Source organism: Amblyomma mixtum, chromosome 5 (genome assembly GCF_055824585.1).
Source record: "Amblyomma mixtum isolate Tamu chromosome 5, ASM5582458v1, whole genome shotgun sequence".
NCBI lineage: Eukaryota > Metazoa > Arthropoda > Arachnida > Ixodida > Ixodidae > Amblyomma > Amblyomma mixtum.
The window spans coordinates 145,446,815-145,466,545 of NC_143016.1; the positions used below are offsets into that span (position 1 = coordinate 145,446,815).

At 47.3% G+C, this 19,731-nt stretch overlaps 1 pseudogene; it reads left to right on the forward strand.

The window, feature by feature from the left end:
• Positions 1-13,375: 13,375 nt before the first annotated feature.
• On the forward strand, positions 13,376-19,078 carry LOC149343994 (uncharacterized; annotated as a pseudogene).
• Positions 19,079-19,731: the final 653 nt, after the last annotated feature.

Genomic DNA, 19,731 nt, shown 5'->3' on the forward strand with positions numbered 1-19,731 from the left:
ATTCCAAGTGGATAGAAGTGTTCGTAATGCCATCCACCTCTACCGAGAAGACCATTGAAAATCTGCGGAGTGTCTTTGCGTCCTACGGTCTGCCGGAAGAAGTAGTTACAGACAATGGTCCACAGTTCTGTGCCAAGAATTTCGCAGACTTTCTCCGCAGGAATGGGGTGCGGCATACCAGGACGCCACCGTACCACCCCGCATCAAATGGAAGCGCAGAGCGGTACGTACAGACCATTAAGCGGGACCTTTTGAGACACGTTCTCGACGGCAGAACAGGGATGAAGAAAACCTTGCAACATCGGGTTGACCAATTTCTGTTCACGTACCGAAACACACCAACCGCAACCACGGGGCTGCCACCCGCGGAATTGTTTCTGTAATGGAAGCCGCGCACACGCCTGACCGTTCTCCAACCGAACTTGCAAAAACGTTTGGACGACAGGTTCTACCAGACGAAAGAGAAGGCTAACGAGAGAGGGCGGCCATGGAGATCATTTCAGGAAGGCGACCATGTGCTCGTGCAAGGACTACATCCTGGAGAATCGAAGTAGTTGCGAGGCGTTGTAGAACAGCGGTGCAGTGCACCCACCTACAATGTTAGAATAGGGCAGGAACAGAGGTTTGTGCATGCTGACAACCTACGTCAGTGGTCGTTACAAAGTGTTGAATCCGGGCCAACTGTGTATCCTTCTGTGCCTAGTTCAATGTCTGATTCTATACCGGAAGAGTCGTCTATTAAGATCCCTTCCTTAGATACGTCTGAGCCACAGGATTCCTCAGCACCACAGCCTGCCCAAGCATCTACGTTGTGGGGACAGAACGCCAGTTCGCCTGCAAGGTACACGCTGCCTGCACCACCGCTCCGGGAGCGTGCGCCACCTCCGGACACGCCACCTCTTCGGCGCAGTGCTCGTTCTCGGAAGCCTCCTGATCGTTATAACCCATAGTGTAAAACAGTTAGGGGGAAAGGGAATGAAGTATCATGTGATCGCATTGTACGCGATTGGTATGTAGTGTCACGTGATGCTGTGACGTGTGTGAATGGCAACGCCGAGAGGGGGAGCGTTGAACTTGTTAAGAAGTCAGCGAGCAGATCGCTCGTGCGTGTCTCTTAATCTGTACGGCCCAGCATGCCGAATAAACATGTTGCTTAGTCACTCTGCCTCTGCTTCGCTCGCCGCGGCTACAACACCTACAGCCACTAAATAGTTTATCATTAATCTTCCTTTTCACATTGTTTCGATTTCAGTTTTATCAACCGAACAATGGCAGTCATGCATAGTTAACCATAAGGGGACTTGGTGCACGAAAAAACAATATAACTGCTCATATATCATTTCTTGTCATCCCGGTTCTTTAAGCAGGCTGGTTTAAGTGTTCCGGTGAATTAAAACTGTGTATCAGAATATATAATGGAGGTATTTTCCGGTCTCACATGACTGATACGTTAACTGAACATCAGAGGCATTCTTCGGTTGATGAAACTGAAATGAAAATTACATGAAAGAAGAATTTCAGGTATCAATTATTTACCAGTCACAGGCGAATGACCCATTAGGATCAATGTATCCTAGTTTGTAACCCAACCTTAAAAAAACATAAAACATACAACTAAATGTAGATGTCTATAGACCTTTAATTCCTCTCTTTGCTATTAGAACTCCAAAAGGTGCTAACTCGAACGAATTGCGTGCAGCTGGTAATTCTCAATAAATTCAACTGGAATGCCAACCTGCACTAACTAGAACCAGTGGAAACCATTCGGTTCAGTCCAGATCGGGACCGTTACATTCGGTTGCATTATGTTACAGTTGCAAGGAATTCATTCCAATTTTAGAACTGGACTTTTCCAGATTTAAATGTGGAAATGAAAGCAATGTGATAGCTGTTGGTTACTCTCTTTTATAGTGGTTCATTTCCTTTACGGGGCCTGCATTTGATCACTGAAAGCACTTACATTTGAGATTCAGTATTTGTTACTGCAATGAGTTCCTTCTCTGCAACATGCGCAAGATTGGCAGCAAGCATGTGGCACTACAGGATAGAGAACATCTCGTGGCATGTGGGCCACTAAGTGATGTGTATTTACTAGTAGATGTACGGTCGCCGCCTCTTGGACCGGCTACACATCAAACATGACTACCACATTGAGGAAAGGGAGAGAGTGCCAGAACCCTGGAGACGCGCCCTCCGGGACCGACTCCTTCCCCGCAACATGTCCAGAGAAGACCATAGCGGTCGTCACCAGGCGCGCGCGGAAGCGTTGGCGCGATATTATGGTGACCAACAACACGTGTATTACGTGGACGTTACCGGCGCACACCACAAGGGGGTGGTACACAGCCGCAGTCGTACACAACACGAACACAATTAACGGGCTCACTCTGAAAGCCTACAGCGCAACACATGCGGTGGAGATTGCCATTGCTCTGGCTCTCACCAATCCCGAGTCGAAACACATCATCACCGACTGCTGGGCTCCCTCTTGCCTGGCACATACTGCAATATAGCTACCGATGGAAAGATCCAAATCCATGCAATCTGATTTCGGCGCCCAGCCACCAGGGACTCCAGGGAAACGAAGAGGCTGATCAGGCCGCCCGCGCACTCTCTCCCCGGGCTATCTCCCTGTCCTTGGAAGGCTACTCCCAATCAGACAATCTGACCCTTACATTCAAACACATCACCGATTACTACAAGGAGGAGCACCGGCGCTACCTGGCCCCTCGTAAGGGACTGGATTGCGCTGACGAGCGTCTCCTCATCTAAATTCTCATTAACCTTGTACTGTGCTTGGCGGTGCTTAAACATTTCAATACATCCTCTGATGGCGCGTGCCACTTCTGTGGGGAGGTAGCTGACACTTTCCACATGGTTTGGGCGTGTCAATAAAACCCATCTATCCCCCACAACCCATTTGGCATCCCCCATTTGGCATCCACATCAAGCTTATCTAACCAACGCATTAGAAATTTTGCAAAACCGCGCAGTCAGATTTATTCATTCTTCATATCATTACAGCACGAGTGTTACATATCTGAAATCGCTTTCAGGCATACAGCCACTCGAGCTGCGCCGCCGCACAGCCAGTCTTTTATTATTTCACAAGTTCTTTCACAGCCATCTACGAACTGCACCCTACATGGTCCCTCCGGCACGCATATCTCACCGCACTCTCCATCAACTCCAGATCAGCCGTCCACGTGCACGCACAGTCACCTTCGCAGCTTCATTTTTTTCACGCACCGCCGCGGACTGGAATGGCCTTCCCGCTGACATTGCAACAATAACCTGTCCCGCGAACTTCGCACGCAGAGCTAACACCTTTTTGTCATCATCATAACGCATGATTACTTTGTCGCACCAAACATTGTACCCACCCCTTATGTAATGCCCCTGAAAAGGGGTCTTTAAGGAAATAAAATTGATTGATTGATTGAACCCCAGCCCCACCAGAGGACTGGGAGGTGGCCCTGCTCGGCTGTCAGGACCCAAAGACCCAAAAGGTCTTGGTTCACCGGACGCGGGCGGCGTTGCTTGCCAATGGGGCCCCGGAGTAGGGGCTTCACCTAGTATTGTGAGGGGAAAAGGCCAATAGCGGCCTACCCTAATCACCTTTCTGTAAAAATTTAATAGACGAATGTTTCTCGCCAACAACATAGATACATATACAACAGTCATATGTATTCTTCTAAATGGTTACTTTTAAAAATTAGTGGTAGACTACGCTTAAGCATTCAGCGTTATAGCTGTACCTTTTCTTACTCACTACTGTGCAGAGCCTTTAACAGTACATCGAAAGACAGCAATTTAGGGCAGCGAGCTGTGGAAACAAAGCGATATAGTTGAACAGAGTTGCTCAGGGAACAAACTTGAAATAATGATATCCTGGTCTAAACTTAAAAAAGTAAATGTGCGTGTACAGTACGTATAATGTAAATGGGCAAGTTGTTCCAGGGTCCCGTAGTTGCCAGTAACGGGGCGAATATCAAGAGAAGGGAAATATATAATATAGCAGAGGGCTTCGACTCTTTTGGGTGTATGCAATTACGAAATTATCGCATACACCTTGGGAACAGCTAGGATAGTCCAAGGTTAAGTGAACATAACTGAGGCAAGTCTTTGTCCTGCGGTACATATTGAACTGATATCGACGATGACTATTGGATAAAATATTTACTACTGGCTTGTATGATGATAATCATTTCAGTGCACTTTCACCACCTTATTGCCAAATAAAGAAAGTTTTCATATCCAGGTGCTGCATTCCATCGATTGCTTTCATTTTCATTTTTTGGTTTGTTTTTTACAGGACTGCAGCCATCTCGTGGTGTACGGCGAAACGTTATAGTCACTGAAACGCCATAACGAATGGCTTAAAGATAACGTTGCAACGGCTGATGATTTGGCACTGAGGCCACGGCTTCTGGCTACAGCACAGGAGCGGCACCAACAGCTGCGGACGCTGTCTATTTCAGATGCCCTCTCCTCTTCCCATTCTTATCTACCGAGGCAGCGGTAGGTTTAACGTTGTGTTTTGCTCGGTGTGAACATTTACTGAACTTTAATACGTTTTCAGTTCATCATGGAGTTCGATGTAGTATTCAAACGATGCCTGGTGCAGTGTATGGAGCGCGGCTTCCGGAAGCTCAGCAATATGATTTTGAATTCTGGGCACGAGGAGGAAGTGGCAACACTGTCACGTGCATCACATGGTAATCTACTGCTCTTGATTTTAGAGATCAGGCAGTGAGACGAGATTCTTGGCATTGCAGAACAAAATGATAAAGGGTTAAGGTGGAGCCCCAGTACTCTACGCAACATTTTGACAAGAGGACTTGCCCTGATGAAGATAAGTCCTCTTGCAGCTTGCTTAAGTGGTGCCTAGAGGACTGAGGCTTCCTATCAGGTCTTGTGTAGTGCACCTTAAGCATGTTTAAACGTCTCATGCCTTAAAAAATTCTGCTTTTGCATGGAAATGGAGGGAAATGCTTTAAAGCCACTTACTGTTTTCATCCTTACACCACCATGATAAGGCAGCCCATTGCCAAGTACAAACATTGGTACCAGGCATGCAGAAAGAAGCATGGTTACTTGTACTCATGCAGTCGCCATAACTGGGCACCTCGAAGTGGTCCTACTAGCCTAATTGGTTACTTCCAATCCGCTGCCTGATGTGCACAGCTTGCATGCATGCATCAGACTGGATGCCCAGCCTTTCCACTGCTTCGGCATCTGTTGTTCAGTTCAAACTGCAACTCGTTCCCCTAAGATGGTCAGGTTATGCAGCCGAGCGAGTGTGTTATGAGCATCGACTGGAGACTCACACAGCAGTCCATTGACTGTGAGCTCTGTTTTAGGTCCCCCTTTCCGCCTGTGCAGCAATGCTGCGCATTGCAAACCTTCTTTGCCTATTGTAGGACTCTATGCTCATTGACAAACATTCCAAGCGTTTTTCTGTATCTGATGTGTATGTTCTGTACACTGAAGTTTATTTGCGCCTATTTCCAGGGTATTGTAAAACCTGACTGCATTCTCTTTTGCTATACATACGATGCAATGGCTGCACGCATTTATTTCATTTCCTATTGTATATTCCCGCTCCTTCCCTTCTACCCTTTGCCTCCAAGAACCACTCTTCAGTTTTGTTTTGTTGCATGCCGTTACAAGCACATCACACCTTTATTTGCACTGTAGCTGCTCCAACTAGTTACTCTGCACTGAACCATTTGTTTCATCTTAACAGTTCTGAAATTAATCACCCCTAGTTGCGTTTTGACTTCATTGGCGTGCTTTCATATCAGTGCTTCAAGAGAAATTTCGTGCACAAGCAACTGCAGTAAGAAAAACGCTAATTTCTTCTGCCTCGCAGATGAGGGAGTACTAGAGCTGTTGGAAGTTGTGGCCTCAAGGTGCAATGAGTCCCTTCAAGCCATTGTCACTACGGTGAGTTCTCAATTTATCTATTACTGGATATGCATAGGACAGCTTCTATGCTAATAAGCATAGTTCACTATCATCATCATCTGCTTGACTAGATCCACTGCAGGGCAAAGGCCTCTCTCATGTCTCTCCTATGAACCCTGTCCTTCGCCAGCTGCGCCCACCGTACCTGCACAAACTTCTTAATCTCATCCACCCGCCTAACTTTCTGCCGCCCCCTGCTGCACTTGCCTTCCCTTGGAAGTGAATCATACTGACTGCCTATAACTGGTATCCAGCAATGATGCGCAACATTTATAATGCACACTGCACAGAAAAATATTTCACTGTATTTGTACCAACCGCTACCACCACACAAATGTACAAGGATGGAAAGGGAGAACTTGACACGCCAGGGCTGTGTCTTCTGTAGTGTCCATGTGCATTTATGCACTATTATAACTAAGTAGGAATGCTTCTCTGTAACTGTCTCCACTTTCTGTATGTTTTAATTTGGTGGTTTATTTTTGGTGCATTGCATTTACAGGAGGACCCCTGCTTGACTCCCTGCCTGGTGGTTTCTGAGAACAAGATGGTTCTCTACGTCGATAGACAGCCACTTTTTGATGTCTCGAGTACATTATCTGGCATGTCATGCCTTTTCGCAGCTTTGTGGGTTTTCCACATTGCCTACCCCAGAAAGGCTCATCGAATGCTTTCATTTTATGACACGCTTTCTTAAACCTCACATACACAAAGCCAAGTGCAAAGGCGCTTGAATTTATTAAGTTTTTTAAAGCTGGTGCTCCCAGCATCTGACCTATTTTTCATCTTCTGTCATTCCCTCATATGAGACACGTGCAGAAACCTGCAAACAGGCCTGCCGGCGCTTTTATATCTTTGTTGTTTAAGTGATGTGCCAGGCTTTGTGAACAGAGCACAAGCAGCTAGTAGTAGCCCAAACCTTTCAAGTTATTATTCCTCACTTTTAAATGTCATATTGTAGTTCCCAGTCTATTTTTCTTTGCCTACATCCCCTGCCCTTCTTACTGTTTTATGCACAAGCCTAAAGGCATATTTACTTACCTGCTGCATTTTATGTTTTCCACATTATTTCTGCTTACCTTTTCCCCATTTACAATACATTTTAAGTAACAATGCTGCTTCTTGTAACGCACCTAGTTAGGCTTCAGTGTTTGACAATATATATATATATATATATTTATTTATTTTTATTTATTACATACTGTTGGCCTCTCTTTGAGGCCGTAACAGGATTGGGTGCACATATGCATGACAAAGTACACAATAAAAGACTGCAGAGAAGGAACTTCTCACTCTCATAGAAAGAAACATGGTAAATGACACATGGTGACAATGTTAACCGTTTTGAAAGTGGTTTGCTACCTTCGACACGAATGCTTCAGGAGTGAGCTGGCTTACAATTTCAGAAGGCAACATATTCCACTCACGGATTACATGCGGGAAGTATGAAAATTTGAATGCATCACTGTGGTATCTATATTAAGATAGATGTTTTTCATGTTTTGTTCTTGTGACACGTGTATTAGGCGTAAGCAGGTATCTAGTTTTATCAAGTTTTGTGTCGTTATTCAAGAAGAGGAACAAGAACTTAAGCCGCAACAGTCTAGCTCGTGTGTGAATTGTAGATAGGCCGGCTTTTTGTAAAAGCAGTGAGGGAGTCATGGCGACTGTATTTGTTATAAATGAAGCGGACAGCTTTTCGCTGAACACTTTCTAATCTATCAATATATTGTTTAGTGTAGGCCAACCAGGCAATAATACCGTATTCTATAACTGAGCGGACAAGTGAAATGTACGCTAACAGTTTTGTTTCAGGTGAAGCAAGTCGAAGGGAACGTCTTATGGTATAAAGCGCGGAATGTGCCTTTGTGGCAATGTGTGTCACGTGCTTGTTCCATCATAGATTGGAGCTAATAATCACACCAAGATACTTGAATTGCTCTACTTTTGTAAGTGACTTCTGTTCAATTCCATAAGTGAAGTTTAATGGTTGTTTCTTGTGACGGTCATGCAGATGGTTTTCTCCAGGTTGAGTGCCATCTGCCAGTTGTCGCACCATTCCGATATGTACAGCAGGGATTTGTTTGTTTGTATATATATATATATATATATATATATATATATACATTAAATGAGAACAACATTGGTTCAATCTGTACATTTCATTTTGTGTCATCTCTCCTTTCATGTAATAAACTCATGTTCACAATGTTACTCATGCTGTTGTCAGATTGTCAAAATGGAGGCATTGTTCCAAATGAAGCATGAAACCAGAACCCATTAACCATTAAAAAATGCTGGAAAAAGGCTCCAAACCATCGCAAAAACGCTACATACACTGCCCACAAAAACACCATAATGGCAAAGAAATACTCCCTTTTGTACCCATAAAAACTCCAAATCAGCAAAAAAATACTCCCTTTGCTGTTTGTAAAAACACCAGGTGGTTATAAAAAAACTCCCATAAAGCAACCCAAAAACACCACATATCGGGAGTAAAAATTTTACTCCCTTTTCACTCCTTAATAACTCCCTTATATAAGGGAGTAAATAATAAACACCATATATATGGAGTAAAAAACCTCCTTTTGGGTGTGCGTTAGAGGACAAGCCATTTCCTCCCTTTTGGGTGTTTTTTTGCTAATAGTGTAGAGGGGCACCCCAATGAAAAACAAAGAATCCCCATATTGCAGCGGAATTGTAGAGGACTGGTTAATAAGAAGCCGTTACTCGAACAGTACGTTAAACACGCGATACGTAGACCGGACAACATTTTACTGCAAGCAACGTTAGACACGCCGGCATCCATCCCTGGTTACATGGAACTTTTCGCCACGGTAGAAGGCAGGGGTTGGCCACTCTGGTTGGTAAGACGATGAGGATCACCTTCCACGAACTGAAGGCAGTCGCGATTGAACACCTTTTCGTCCAGCTAACACCGAACAAATCTAGGAAAGAAATTATGTCCTCAATTTCCACAGTAATCCCGCTCACCAAAAGCAGCGCTTCCATTCTCTCTTCAAGAAAGCGTCGAGCCAAGTCGGCAAGCACGTCCTCGTGATTGGAGGTGCTTTTAACGCCCCATACAGCACCTGGGGGCTACAGGACGGTCAAGGGCAAACAAATTAGGCAGTGGCTTAGCTCTGGTTAAGCCTGCATATACAAGCGGAAAGTTTCAGTTATGCTTGGTTTGACGTCATGGCTGTCGCAGTTCGCGCACAATGAACTGGGAGCACCACGACAATGGTGGAGGCGTTCGGCCGTCCACACACTGCCTGTACGGAGGCTGAGGAGGAGACGGAACTCGGCGCGGTTAAAACTGCCCGCAGGAATGCGGAAAGGAGTGTTGCGGGCAACACGTGGCTGCAACGAAAGGTCAAACGGTGGGCGAGGTGGCGAAGCGCGCAGTTGTAGCGACAAGGATGAGCCGATGCACTGCGCAGTAGCGCGCCTGCGCCGAAAGGTCAGGCGACGAAGTCGGCGACGGCTGCGGCGAGGAGCGACCACCTGCGCGGCGCGTGACGTCTTCTCGGTTGCGCGCATGCGCCTAACTCACCAGCTCGGCTCACGCGAAGCTCGGCTCTGGCCCGCGTAGTGAAGCTTTTCGCTTCAAAACTGGCGAGATTCGCTAGACCTCGACCTCACACTAATAACCAATTCCATGCCCAATTTCAATTTGATCAAGAACGCCAAGGTCGCCACCTGAAAAAACACGGCGGCCGACTTCGGCAGCCATCATAAGATTCTAGAGATCGTCCTACCGACCTCCGATAAGCCCACACGACACAAGCAGGAATTCAAGTGGTCCGACTAGGCAGAATTCCGGTCCGTCAGAAAGGCGAGACAAGACTCGGCGCCCATCTCCGATATTGAGGAATGGACGCGCGGACTGAACGCCAACACCAGAAACGCCACGAAAACCATCGCGACCGAAGCGCAGAAGAACAGGGTGGACAATTGTCTCATTCAGCTAATGGAAGCCAAGCCGTCCAGCCTTCCATCACCAGATGGAAATGTCAGCTTTAGCCGTGCTGTAGATATTCGCGGTTTTCTTTTCGTTTTTGTTACAGATGACACCACGTTCGCGCCATTTCTAAGTCACAGCGCCAGACAAGCTTCTGATCGGCAGTTCCGCCGGGAGAGGAAACTGCGTGTTGACTCCTGTGTTCAGCTGCTGAACTTGGAGCGAAATGAATTACTAGCGAGGCCATCCACTTCGCGTCGACTGGAGCCCCCTGCAACGTGTGTTGTGCGCAGAACCCCTACATCGCGCGAGCCTGGTGCGAAGAACAAACGCCTGTCAAGCCATCTTGTGACAGACAGTGGACAAGTGGCGTATGGTGTGTCATCGGACAGTTACAAGCACTGTGGTGTCGAGGCAGCCTGCTCGTCATGTTCCGTCAGTGATAATGCGTCAGCGTGGTGCTGGGAAGCTACGATTGGAGCGGTGGTGAAACGGTGGCGCGCGGGGGCCCAAGACAGGGAGGTGGTCGTAGCAAAAGGAGGCAGAGAGTTTTATGGCTCTTGGATAGTTTTATGCTATGTATGTCCGGATCTGTTTATAGATTTGGAAATAAAATTTTCAAACTGAATGATCGTTGTGATTTGTACCATTGCTAACGTGAGTGGAATTACTCAGGTGGCGCTGGCAAAATATAAGGCCAGTTTTTTTTTTCATTTTGCATGACACAAGGTATTCAGAAATGTAAATTAAATCAGTTATAATTGTATTACACTATACAGTACTGAATGCCAGAAAAAAGCATCGGGCCGTGGACTGCCCAGGCACGGCCAGGACGCTGGCCCGATGCCCCTTGCTAGGGAGGTGCCGATCATCGGCAAATGAACGGCCACGAACAAAAACTAAGCACGGTCCGAAAAAGGCGGCCAAGCTCGGTCCAGTCATTTAATGCTTGGAAGCTGATGCTGGGCCAGTCATCTTGTAAGCTGATGCTGGGCCAGTCATCTTGGAAGCTGATGCTTGGCCAGTCATCTGCCAAGCACAATTTTTTCGCTTGCGGTCGCACTTATGGATGACCCGATGACCCTGTGCCGTAAACGTATAGCACCGCTGAATAATTTATAAATCAGGTCATTCCTGACGCGGTTCTGGTTTCAGTTTCACCAGTCGAATGATGGCTGTGGTGAGGAATGGGTGCTTAGGTCACGTGAGGCATGAAACAACCAGAATAAAACTGCCCATACATCCTATATTGTGATCCAAGACTTTGAAGCAGGCTGGTATCAGGAACTATACATCAGCGTTTATCATGCAGTTTTTGTAGCGTAAGCTACATTGGCCAGTCTCGCCGTTTAGCGTGCTCCCTCCGTCGACCATATTGCGCATGCGCGAGGAGCGAGTGACGTCACTGCGCACAGCTGGCGCGCCTCGCTGGCGCAGAGCCACGTGACGCCACTGCTCACGCTACGTGTATCCTGGCCGAGCTAAGCCCTCTGCCAACTTTTTTGTCCTTCATGTGACTGAAATCACCGTTCGGTTGATGAAACCGAAAGTGTCATGAAAAAAGATCGGGCACGCTTAAGCTTCGCCGTTAAGAATGGAACGCGACACCGTGTCGCAGCCTGCCAGCGAGTCCGCGGAAAGCCATCGTCCGTTCGGCGCGACGCATTGCCCGTTGGACAAATCGCTCGGAGTCTCTGGTAGGCCCCTCAACAAATCCGATCTCACGAATGCCACCATAGCTTGCGCGCCGAACAAACCGGCAGCAAGCCGCAAGCTTCGTGGTGAACGCGCCTTGGATGTGCGCTGCGTTGTTCGCCGCTCACAGCGTGATTCGTGCGTCCCGGCAGGGCCCCACTGCGCCCGACCGAGACGAGCGGGAGGCGATATGGAGGGGCTTTAGGACGCGCTGCCATCTGCCATCTGCGATCGCTGCTAAAAGCACCTGAGCTGGGGCAGCAGAAATAAAGGCTAGCAAGCAGTGTGTAGGAGTGAAATGAAAGAGGTGAGGGGATAGTAGAAAGGACAGGGGGAGGGGTACACTGGTAATAAAACTATTTACATATTAACATCACAGCAACAGAGAAAGAAAACACGCGCGTCGCAGTAACCGCGTCCGCCAAAGCGGAGACGTTGGTTGCTGGCCCTGTTGCGCCCTTTTGAAGCGAAAATCTTCACTAGGCTCGTCAACAACGGGTCTGGCGTGCCCCGTGATTTTTAAAGCGCGCTCGCGACAGGCGCTTTGTGTCGTCTGTTTTTCAGTTATAATTTGTTTGTATTTTGTGACATCGGGCCTCTTCATGCCAACATGCTTTGCACCACGGTGCAATAGAGGGTATCGCAACGATGACTCGACGGAGCGTCATTTCTTCGGGCCGCCGAAAGGCCACATCGAGTTTAAAGGATGGGAGCGTGCACTTCACAGAAAGGATCGCAAACTGACTTCGAAATGCAAAGTTAGCCATCTGCATTTCGAAGAAGACCTTCTAAAGCACTATCGCCATGTAGTGCAAGGTAAGGAAGTGCTTTTGGAGAGAGGGAAACGGATGCTGGCACCAGGCGCTCTCCCGAGGCTGTTTCCTTCATGGCCGGCGCATATCTTAGCCGAAATGCACTACGCCGAAGAGATAGCCTCCAATGGATCGCGGTGCCCTGTGTGTCGCGACAGCAGTGCCAAGAGGTAACTTGGAGGATTCGGAGAGCGCATCAGTGCATTCCGAACCGCACAGCTGCGCTGCACAAAATGATTTTAATCTTGACCGTCTTTAGTCCGCAGCATTACCGACAACGCAGTGGAAATTCGAATATTTTTGTGATGACAAAACTGACGAAAGATGCGGCATATTTTACACTCGCCGTCTAGTGCAGGCGAACTTGCTTGTTGAGAAGACCATTGTGATTGATGAGCGGATATCATGTACTATGAACGCGTACAGCAAACTGCACAAGATATCATATCACGTTGAGAGTGTTTCTGATGTAGAAGCTCTTTTGAAGCAGGTCGATGAAATGAAATTCTGTGAGGGGCCACAACTCAGCTCATGCGGAGATACGAGCTATCACAAGAACTGCTCTGTCAACGTCGTGGCGAGTTAGTCCTTACAACACGCAGATTCGAAGCAAAAGCTGCCGTAATGGAAGTGCAGCCATGTAGACCGCAAAAGCAGCTCACCAAAACCTCATATGTGCCGGCCGCTCCCCGCTTCCGCGCAGCGTGTAGCAGACGACGCGCCCGACAGGGAGCAAGACTAAGCAAGACTAGGGTGCCTCGATGCCAGCGCCGCGCAGCGCTGGGCATCGAGGCACCCTAAGCAAGACTCGACTGCAGCGCCGTTAGTTCTCGCGACCGCCGCTTGGGACACACTCCTCCGCTGGGCGGTATGGGGAGCTGTGAAACTGAGTTGGTTCTAGTAACCTTGGTTGCAATGGCCTTTGTTGGTAGGTATGCAGCGGTTTCTGGACCTCCCCCTGGTTATCGCTTTCCGCTACCGTCGCTACCAGCTGATGAAGGTATGCGTTTGTGTTTTCTTGCACTGTGATACCTCGAAGTGTCCGTGTCGAACAGAGGACTTTCGTCAGCCATTAGGGAGATGCCGGCGTCCTTAACGATATCAGCGCCATTAGTGCTGACCAGATGAGCCATCTCTGGCTCGTGAGGTTCTGCAGCCAGGAGGCGAAGGACGCTGTACTTGCGGCCGGGGGCCTGAGTGTGAAAGACGGTTATTGTCCCATTATTTACCGCTCTCGTAAGGAGATCAAGGAGAAGATTCACTGGGTTCCATTTCGCATGCCCAGTGAGACCGTTCGGAAGGCCCTGAGAGAGTTTGTAGTGATGGAGACTCGGCATGAGGAATAGAATGTTTAGGGATTTGAATCAGCGGAGTCGACAATACTTGTCGCTAGAATGGTGCTTAAAGAGGGGGTCACGGCGGAGGAGCTACCGCATCTTTTCAAGTTCTACGGGGGCTCCGTGCTTGTGCCTAGTACAACAACTGTTTGACTCCGGTGTCACAGATGCGGTCATTCCGCCGCGACTGCCAGACGCCTGGCTGCACTAAGTGCCGCGTCTGTGGTCATGTCCGTGAGGACTGCATACGCATGTACGCCAATGTGATAGGGGCGGCTTCAGAGGACTGCGACTATAAACAGGACATCATGGACATCGGTGAAGCTGAAACTACGACCCCTGATGACCGTAGGAAGAACCGTGCGTCTGGTGAACGAGGAAACGTCTGTGACGGAAACATGAAAAAATCATCGTGCGAGATGCCGAACGAGCAAGGCACTGTGAGCAACGCGACTGGTATGCCGTCGACCAGGCCTCTGCAATGAACGCCGAAGAGGATCCAATCCAGCATGACGGGGCATCACAAGATGACACCTTCGGCCCCGCAAAGCGTGCCAAGACGGTGTTGCCATCCCCTTCACAACCTCCCACCGAGGTCAGTTTGGAACGCCTTGAGCGCCAGTGGCTCAGAGTCATCGGGGCCAAGGGGAAGCATGTGCCTGAGTTTCGGTGTTCGTCCGCGTCACCCGTACGCAGCGCAAGGCGCGCTGATTAATCGCCCCTTCTCATGGGGTAAGGCGGACGCCTGGTAAGGCACCTGTGTCTTTTTCGTGCTCAGCATTCTCAGCATGGCTTATCTTCCGTAAAATTTAAAATGCGGCATGTTAAACGTACATGGACTAGCAGATAGGAGCGAACAATGTCATCTAAGGCGTCTGTTGTATGAGAAAGACCTCGACATTCATGTACTGCAGGAAACAAAGGTAGAGAGTGAGAGCGCGACAGACGCTATGGTTTCACAGTTCAAACCTCGTTATAATGTGCGTGCTAGTCGTGGAGTGGGGGTATTAGCGGGCTGTTGTCTGTTAATTAGGAGCTGTATTGGTATCGAGGAACAAGCAGTGCTGTTTTGCACGAGGGGAAGGTTTCTGCTTTGTGATCTGTTGTACGGCTTTGTGATCTGTTATAGAGTTTTCTGTGTGTATGCTCCTACAAAACCGCGTGAACGTCTTTTCCTTTTCCGGGAACTGTACATGGAATGCAATAGACTTGTCATTCTTTTGGGGGATTTTAATCGTGTTATCAGTGCAGATGACCGATCAGGTTCGGCGGTTACCGAAAGCGAAAGTGCTGTTTTCTTGAAAAAAAAAAACATTGAAAAGTGTTCACTTCAAGACGTTACCCAGTTTGCAAAGGGAGGAGACGTCATTATACACATTTCCAAGGACGTAGTCATGCTAGGCTGTATAGAGCTTTCGTTTCTCTTGAGTTAGCAGCGATTTGAGATAACTAGAACGTCAAACCGGTTACATTTAGCGATCACTGTTGTGTCATATTTACGATGGGAAAGCACGTAACACCCCAAGCGAAATTCAGCTCGGACTTCTATAAGCTTAATTCAAAATTATTAAAGGATGATATGTCTCTTTTAGAAATAGGGAACGTGTTAGAAAAAGTTTGGTTGACTTATGAGAAAAGCTGGGCAGAAAAGTGGGAGGAATTTAAAGTTGATGTCAAAATAAGGGCTATCGAAAGGTCCATAGAAATCAAACACGCGGAAAAACCTGAAGAAAAGAACCTACAACAGATGTTGAAAGAATTGATTATAGAGGAAAATGGAGCTCCAGCACTGTACACTGATCTTATCAGCGAAGTTAAAGCCAAGCTTTGAGATGTGACAAGGTTTCAGGGAGCTGCAATCCGTGCACAAAGAGACCGCAATCCGGCAGATTACCTGCCCAGAAGGCGGAATTTGACGGCAGAAAAAAAAGACGCTAGAAGGAAAGATATCGTAGAAACTGAAAACAAAGGTGCTCTGACGGTCGATCCAAAGCGATAAGGGAGGCTTTCAGTCAGTATTAGCGTGATTTGTTCGCTTCCAAATCGGCGGATATACAGGCCTTTCAGGCTGAATTTTCAAGCCTATTACCCACACTGACCAGTTAAGATACTGACATCCTGTCTGCCTACTTATCAACAGCTGATATGGAATACGCTATTGATGAGCTTGTGAAAATCGCAAGGTCTTGACGGTATAACAGCGGAATAAGGCGCTGAAACGCGAAACTGCTCCTCTTATTTTACAATGCGTTTATGAACAGTCATTTAGAATGGCTATTTTACCACCGTCGTTTTCATGTGCACATAGAATACTTATACCGAAAACTCACAATCCTGCTAAGCTTATGCAAGTTACTGGTTATCGGCCGATAATGCTTACTAATGTTGTTTATAATTTTTTTATGAAAGTACTAGCCAAACGTTTACAGTAAGTAATGAACATCTGTTGCCCCCCACCAGACGTGTGGATTTCAAGGGCGGACCACATTTACGAATGTTCATGCCACTCGGAGTATATTGGAAAGCTGTGACGCTGGCTTTAGGCGAGTCGCAATGTTGCAAATTGGTTTAGAGAAGGCCTTTGATCGTGTATGTGGACGGCCTTTGACCGTGTATGTCATGACATTATCTTTAAAAACCTCGAACATGTATGTGTTGGAGAAGTTATATTAAAAGGGGTTAAAATGGCGTATAGGCTCCGTGCAGGAGTAACTCCGGCACCGATAAGGGCGCCCCTCGCGGCAAAAAGCGGAGAGCTGGCGGGAGACGCGAGCCGTGACGCTGTCCGAGCGTGCGATTGTTTCAGTGCGTCGGTCGCCCATTACGTTCTTCTAACATCAATTGCTGCGTTGTAAATTGCAACAGCACCTACGCGAACTCACCTGGAACAAGTTTCTTTAGGTTTCCCAGCAAGCCGTACGAAGCGAAGCGACGGGAACGCTGGGTTACTCTTGTCCGTCAGGAAAAGTGAGTTGCATCGCCGTCCTACCAAACCTTCGTCTACATGTATTGTTCCGTTCATTTGTTCATGACTCACGATGCTGTGGTGACTCTCTTTACATACTGTATCAGATGCAATGCATTATTTTCATACTCAAATGCGGTGTTGTAATGAGGTCGCCTGTTGTTCGCCGTAAACTTTTGCTTCAGCAAGGCTGCAAACACTATCCGTTGAGCTTAGGATATGCGATTTTTGTACTTATTAGTATGCGCTTGTGGCACGTAGCCTTAAGTTGCCTGCTGTGTTAAGCTTTGAGAACATTCTTTGTTGTTATTGCCCCGCTATCGTAGCTCAGGGATTAGCCGCTCGACTACTGCCACAATAACGCGGGTTCGGCCCCCCCTTTGCTTTTTCATGGAGGCGAAGCGCTAAACGCGTTTGGTACGCGATGTCAGTTCTTGCCCTAGGTGGTCTAAATTATTCGGCAGTCCACCACCGCGGCGTCATCCTTAGTCGCTTAGGGGCGTCAAACCACGCAGTTTACAATTTATTTATATGTTGTAACTGAACACAGAGCGAGTTTTTTTTTTATCCGCAGCAAAGACGGCGCAGACTGGCACCTACTCCTTACAAAAGAATCTGCAGCAAACACTTTGTGGGCAGTGTAAAGGCGAATGAAGAAGGACATCCAGCCTATTACCCCTCCATATTTCCTGTTACGTACAAGGCGGCACCTGGGCCACTCTCTAAAGACCGCTATGCCAGGTAAAAGGGTTCCAATTACCATAACAGGTCTTTGCTGACAGTTATTGAAGATAATCATGATATTTCATGTGATGCATTCATCTGTAATTCGAGAAGATGAACATTGGCATTTTCGTTTATTTTGCAAAGATACTGTTACTACACCAGAAAAAGGAGAAGGCAAGGACAACGGATGCTGCGTGACAAGCAGGCTGCTGAAGCGGTAATGAATTTATTTATTTCTGTGAGGGATGAAGCCTGTCAAGCGGTTATTGTGGATCTTTTTTGATCGCGTATGGTTTCTGTGCAGCAAAAGCTGAAATATAGTCATTTACTCATTCATTCAATAGGCTCCTAATGTGGATGAGCAAAATTTGGAGGCCATAGTTCCAGAGACTGAAGCTGCTTGCAGTGGCAGCAGTCCTGTGGCATTTGGCAGCAGTGAAGAGGCTCAGTGTGATTCTGGCCTTCGACGTGTTCACGTAAGAAACATGACATATCCTGAGTCAGGGGCGGGTTTAAAGACTGGGTCTTGATTTTGATTAGTTATTGTGATTTTATTGTTTCCAGGTGTCAACGATGACATAAGATGGACACTCGTCCTTCAACAGTGAATTCACGTTCATTTCTTAGCTGGCGGATGGGCATGCCTCATGTTAGATTAGCCATAAGGAGGTGTGCACTACAGGCATGGGCAGGTTTCGTACGGCTTTTACTGACAAAAGCTGTGGCGCTTTGTATAAACAGCCCATTTTCGCTGGTCACAGCTAACTTTGCGAAGATGAAGACAAGTTTCATACCTTAACAGCTGTTAGTTTCAGTGTTTTTGCTCTTCTTTTAAGCGTTTTGCCACCCATGAGAAGGGCTGTGAGCGAGTTGTGTACTGATGACAAACTTCTGCTATTTCTGATGAAGTTAAGGCATGGCATGCCATTCTGTTCTTGGAGCACTTTTTGATGTACACAGAACTACCGGAGCACGCATCTTCAAGGCAATCCTTGTGAATTTGAATGCTGCTACAAAAAGTGGGGTTTACTGGCCATCACGAACCGTTATTCAGTCAATAATGCCACCCGCATTCAAGGAGCACTACCCGAGTTGTAGAGTAATAATTGACTGCACAGAACTTGAAACTGAAATCCCACATGGAGTGGAAAAACAGGACCTATGGTATTCACATTACAAAAGCAGGCATACCATCAAATATATAATTGGTATTGCACCCAATGGACTCGTAACTTTCGTGTCAAAAGGATTTGGAGGGCGAACAACAGATTCAGTAGCAACTGTTGAGTCTGGATTACTGTCACTTCTAGAGCCAGGCGACCTTGTCTTAGCAGACAAGGGTTTCCCTGGCATAAAGACAGGTGTCGGTGCCTATACAGCGACATCGGTAATGCCACCGTTTGCTAGTAGCCAGCAGTTCACTGAGTCAGAGGTAAACGCCACGCACGAGACTGCCTCTGTGCGAATACGTGTTGAGAGGATCATTCAGCGGCTGAAAATATTTGATATCACACATAAGGTTCCATGCGAACTCACTGCTTATGCTGATGCAATCTTGCATATGATAGCTGTAATAACCAATTTGAAAAGTCCTATCTTTGCAAAATAGAGCACAGGGTGAAAGAATTGCCGTGCACAAGATATATGAACTGTATTTATTGTGCAACCTACATATATATACAGGGTCTGTTCTGAAAGTAGTAGGACTGGTTTTTTCCTGGCCGAACGGGCGGACCAGAGGTGGTCTGCGCGTGCAGGATCGTTGAAGGGGGATATTGGGAATGCTGGGGAAAATCGGCAGTCGGCTCTCGGCCGTTGAAGAGAGGAGGTCGCTTCTACTGTGAACCCCTGTCTAAACGTCTCGTCACGCAGAATCATCGAGCGTTTACTGGACAAGCGATACGCGATCAAATTTTGAGTAAATCTTGGTAAAACGGGCAAAGAGACTCACAATATGATTAAGGAGGCCTACGGTGACGCTTCCATGGGTAGATCAGGTGTTTTTTGAGTGGCACAAGCTGTTTCGAGAAGGTAAGGAAAGAGTGGAGGAAGACGACCGCTCCAGACGCCCTTCGACCAGCAAGACCAATGAAAATGTGTAGCGAGTGCAACATTTACTTAACAATGATCGCATAATGAGTATCAGAATGATTGCTGATGACTTGAGCATTCCTCAAACCCAAGTTTTTGAGATCGTGACAGAAAACTTATCCATGAGGAAAGCGTGCGCGAAGTTGGTGCCGGGAGTGTTGTCAGAAGAGA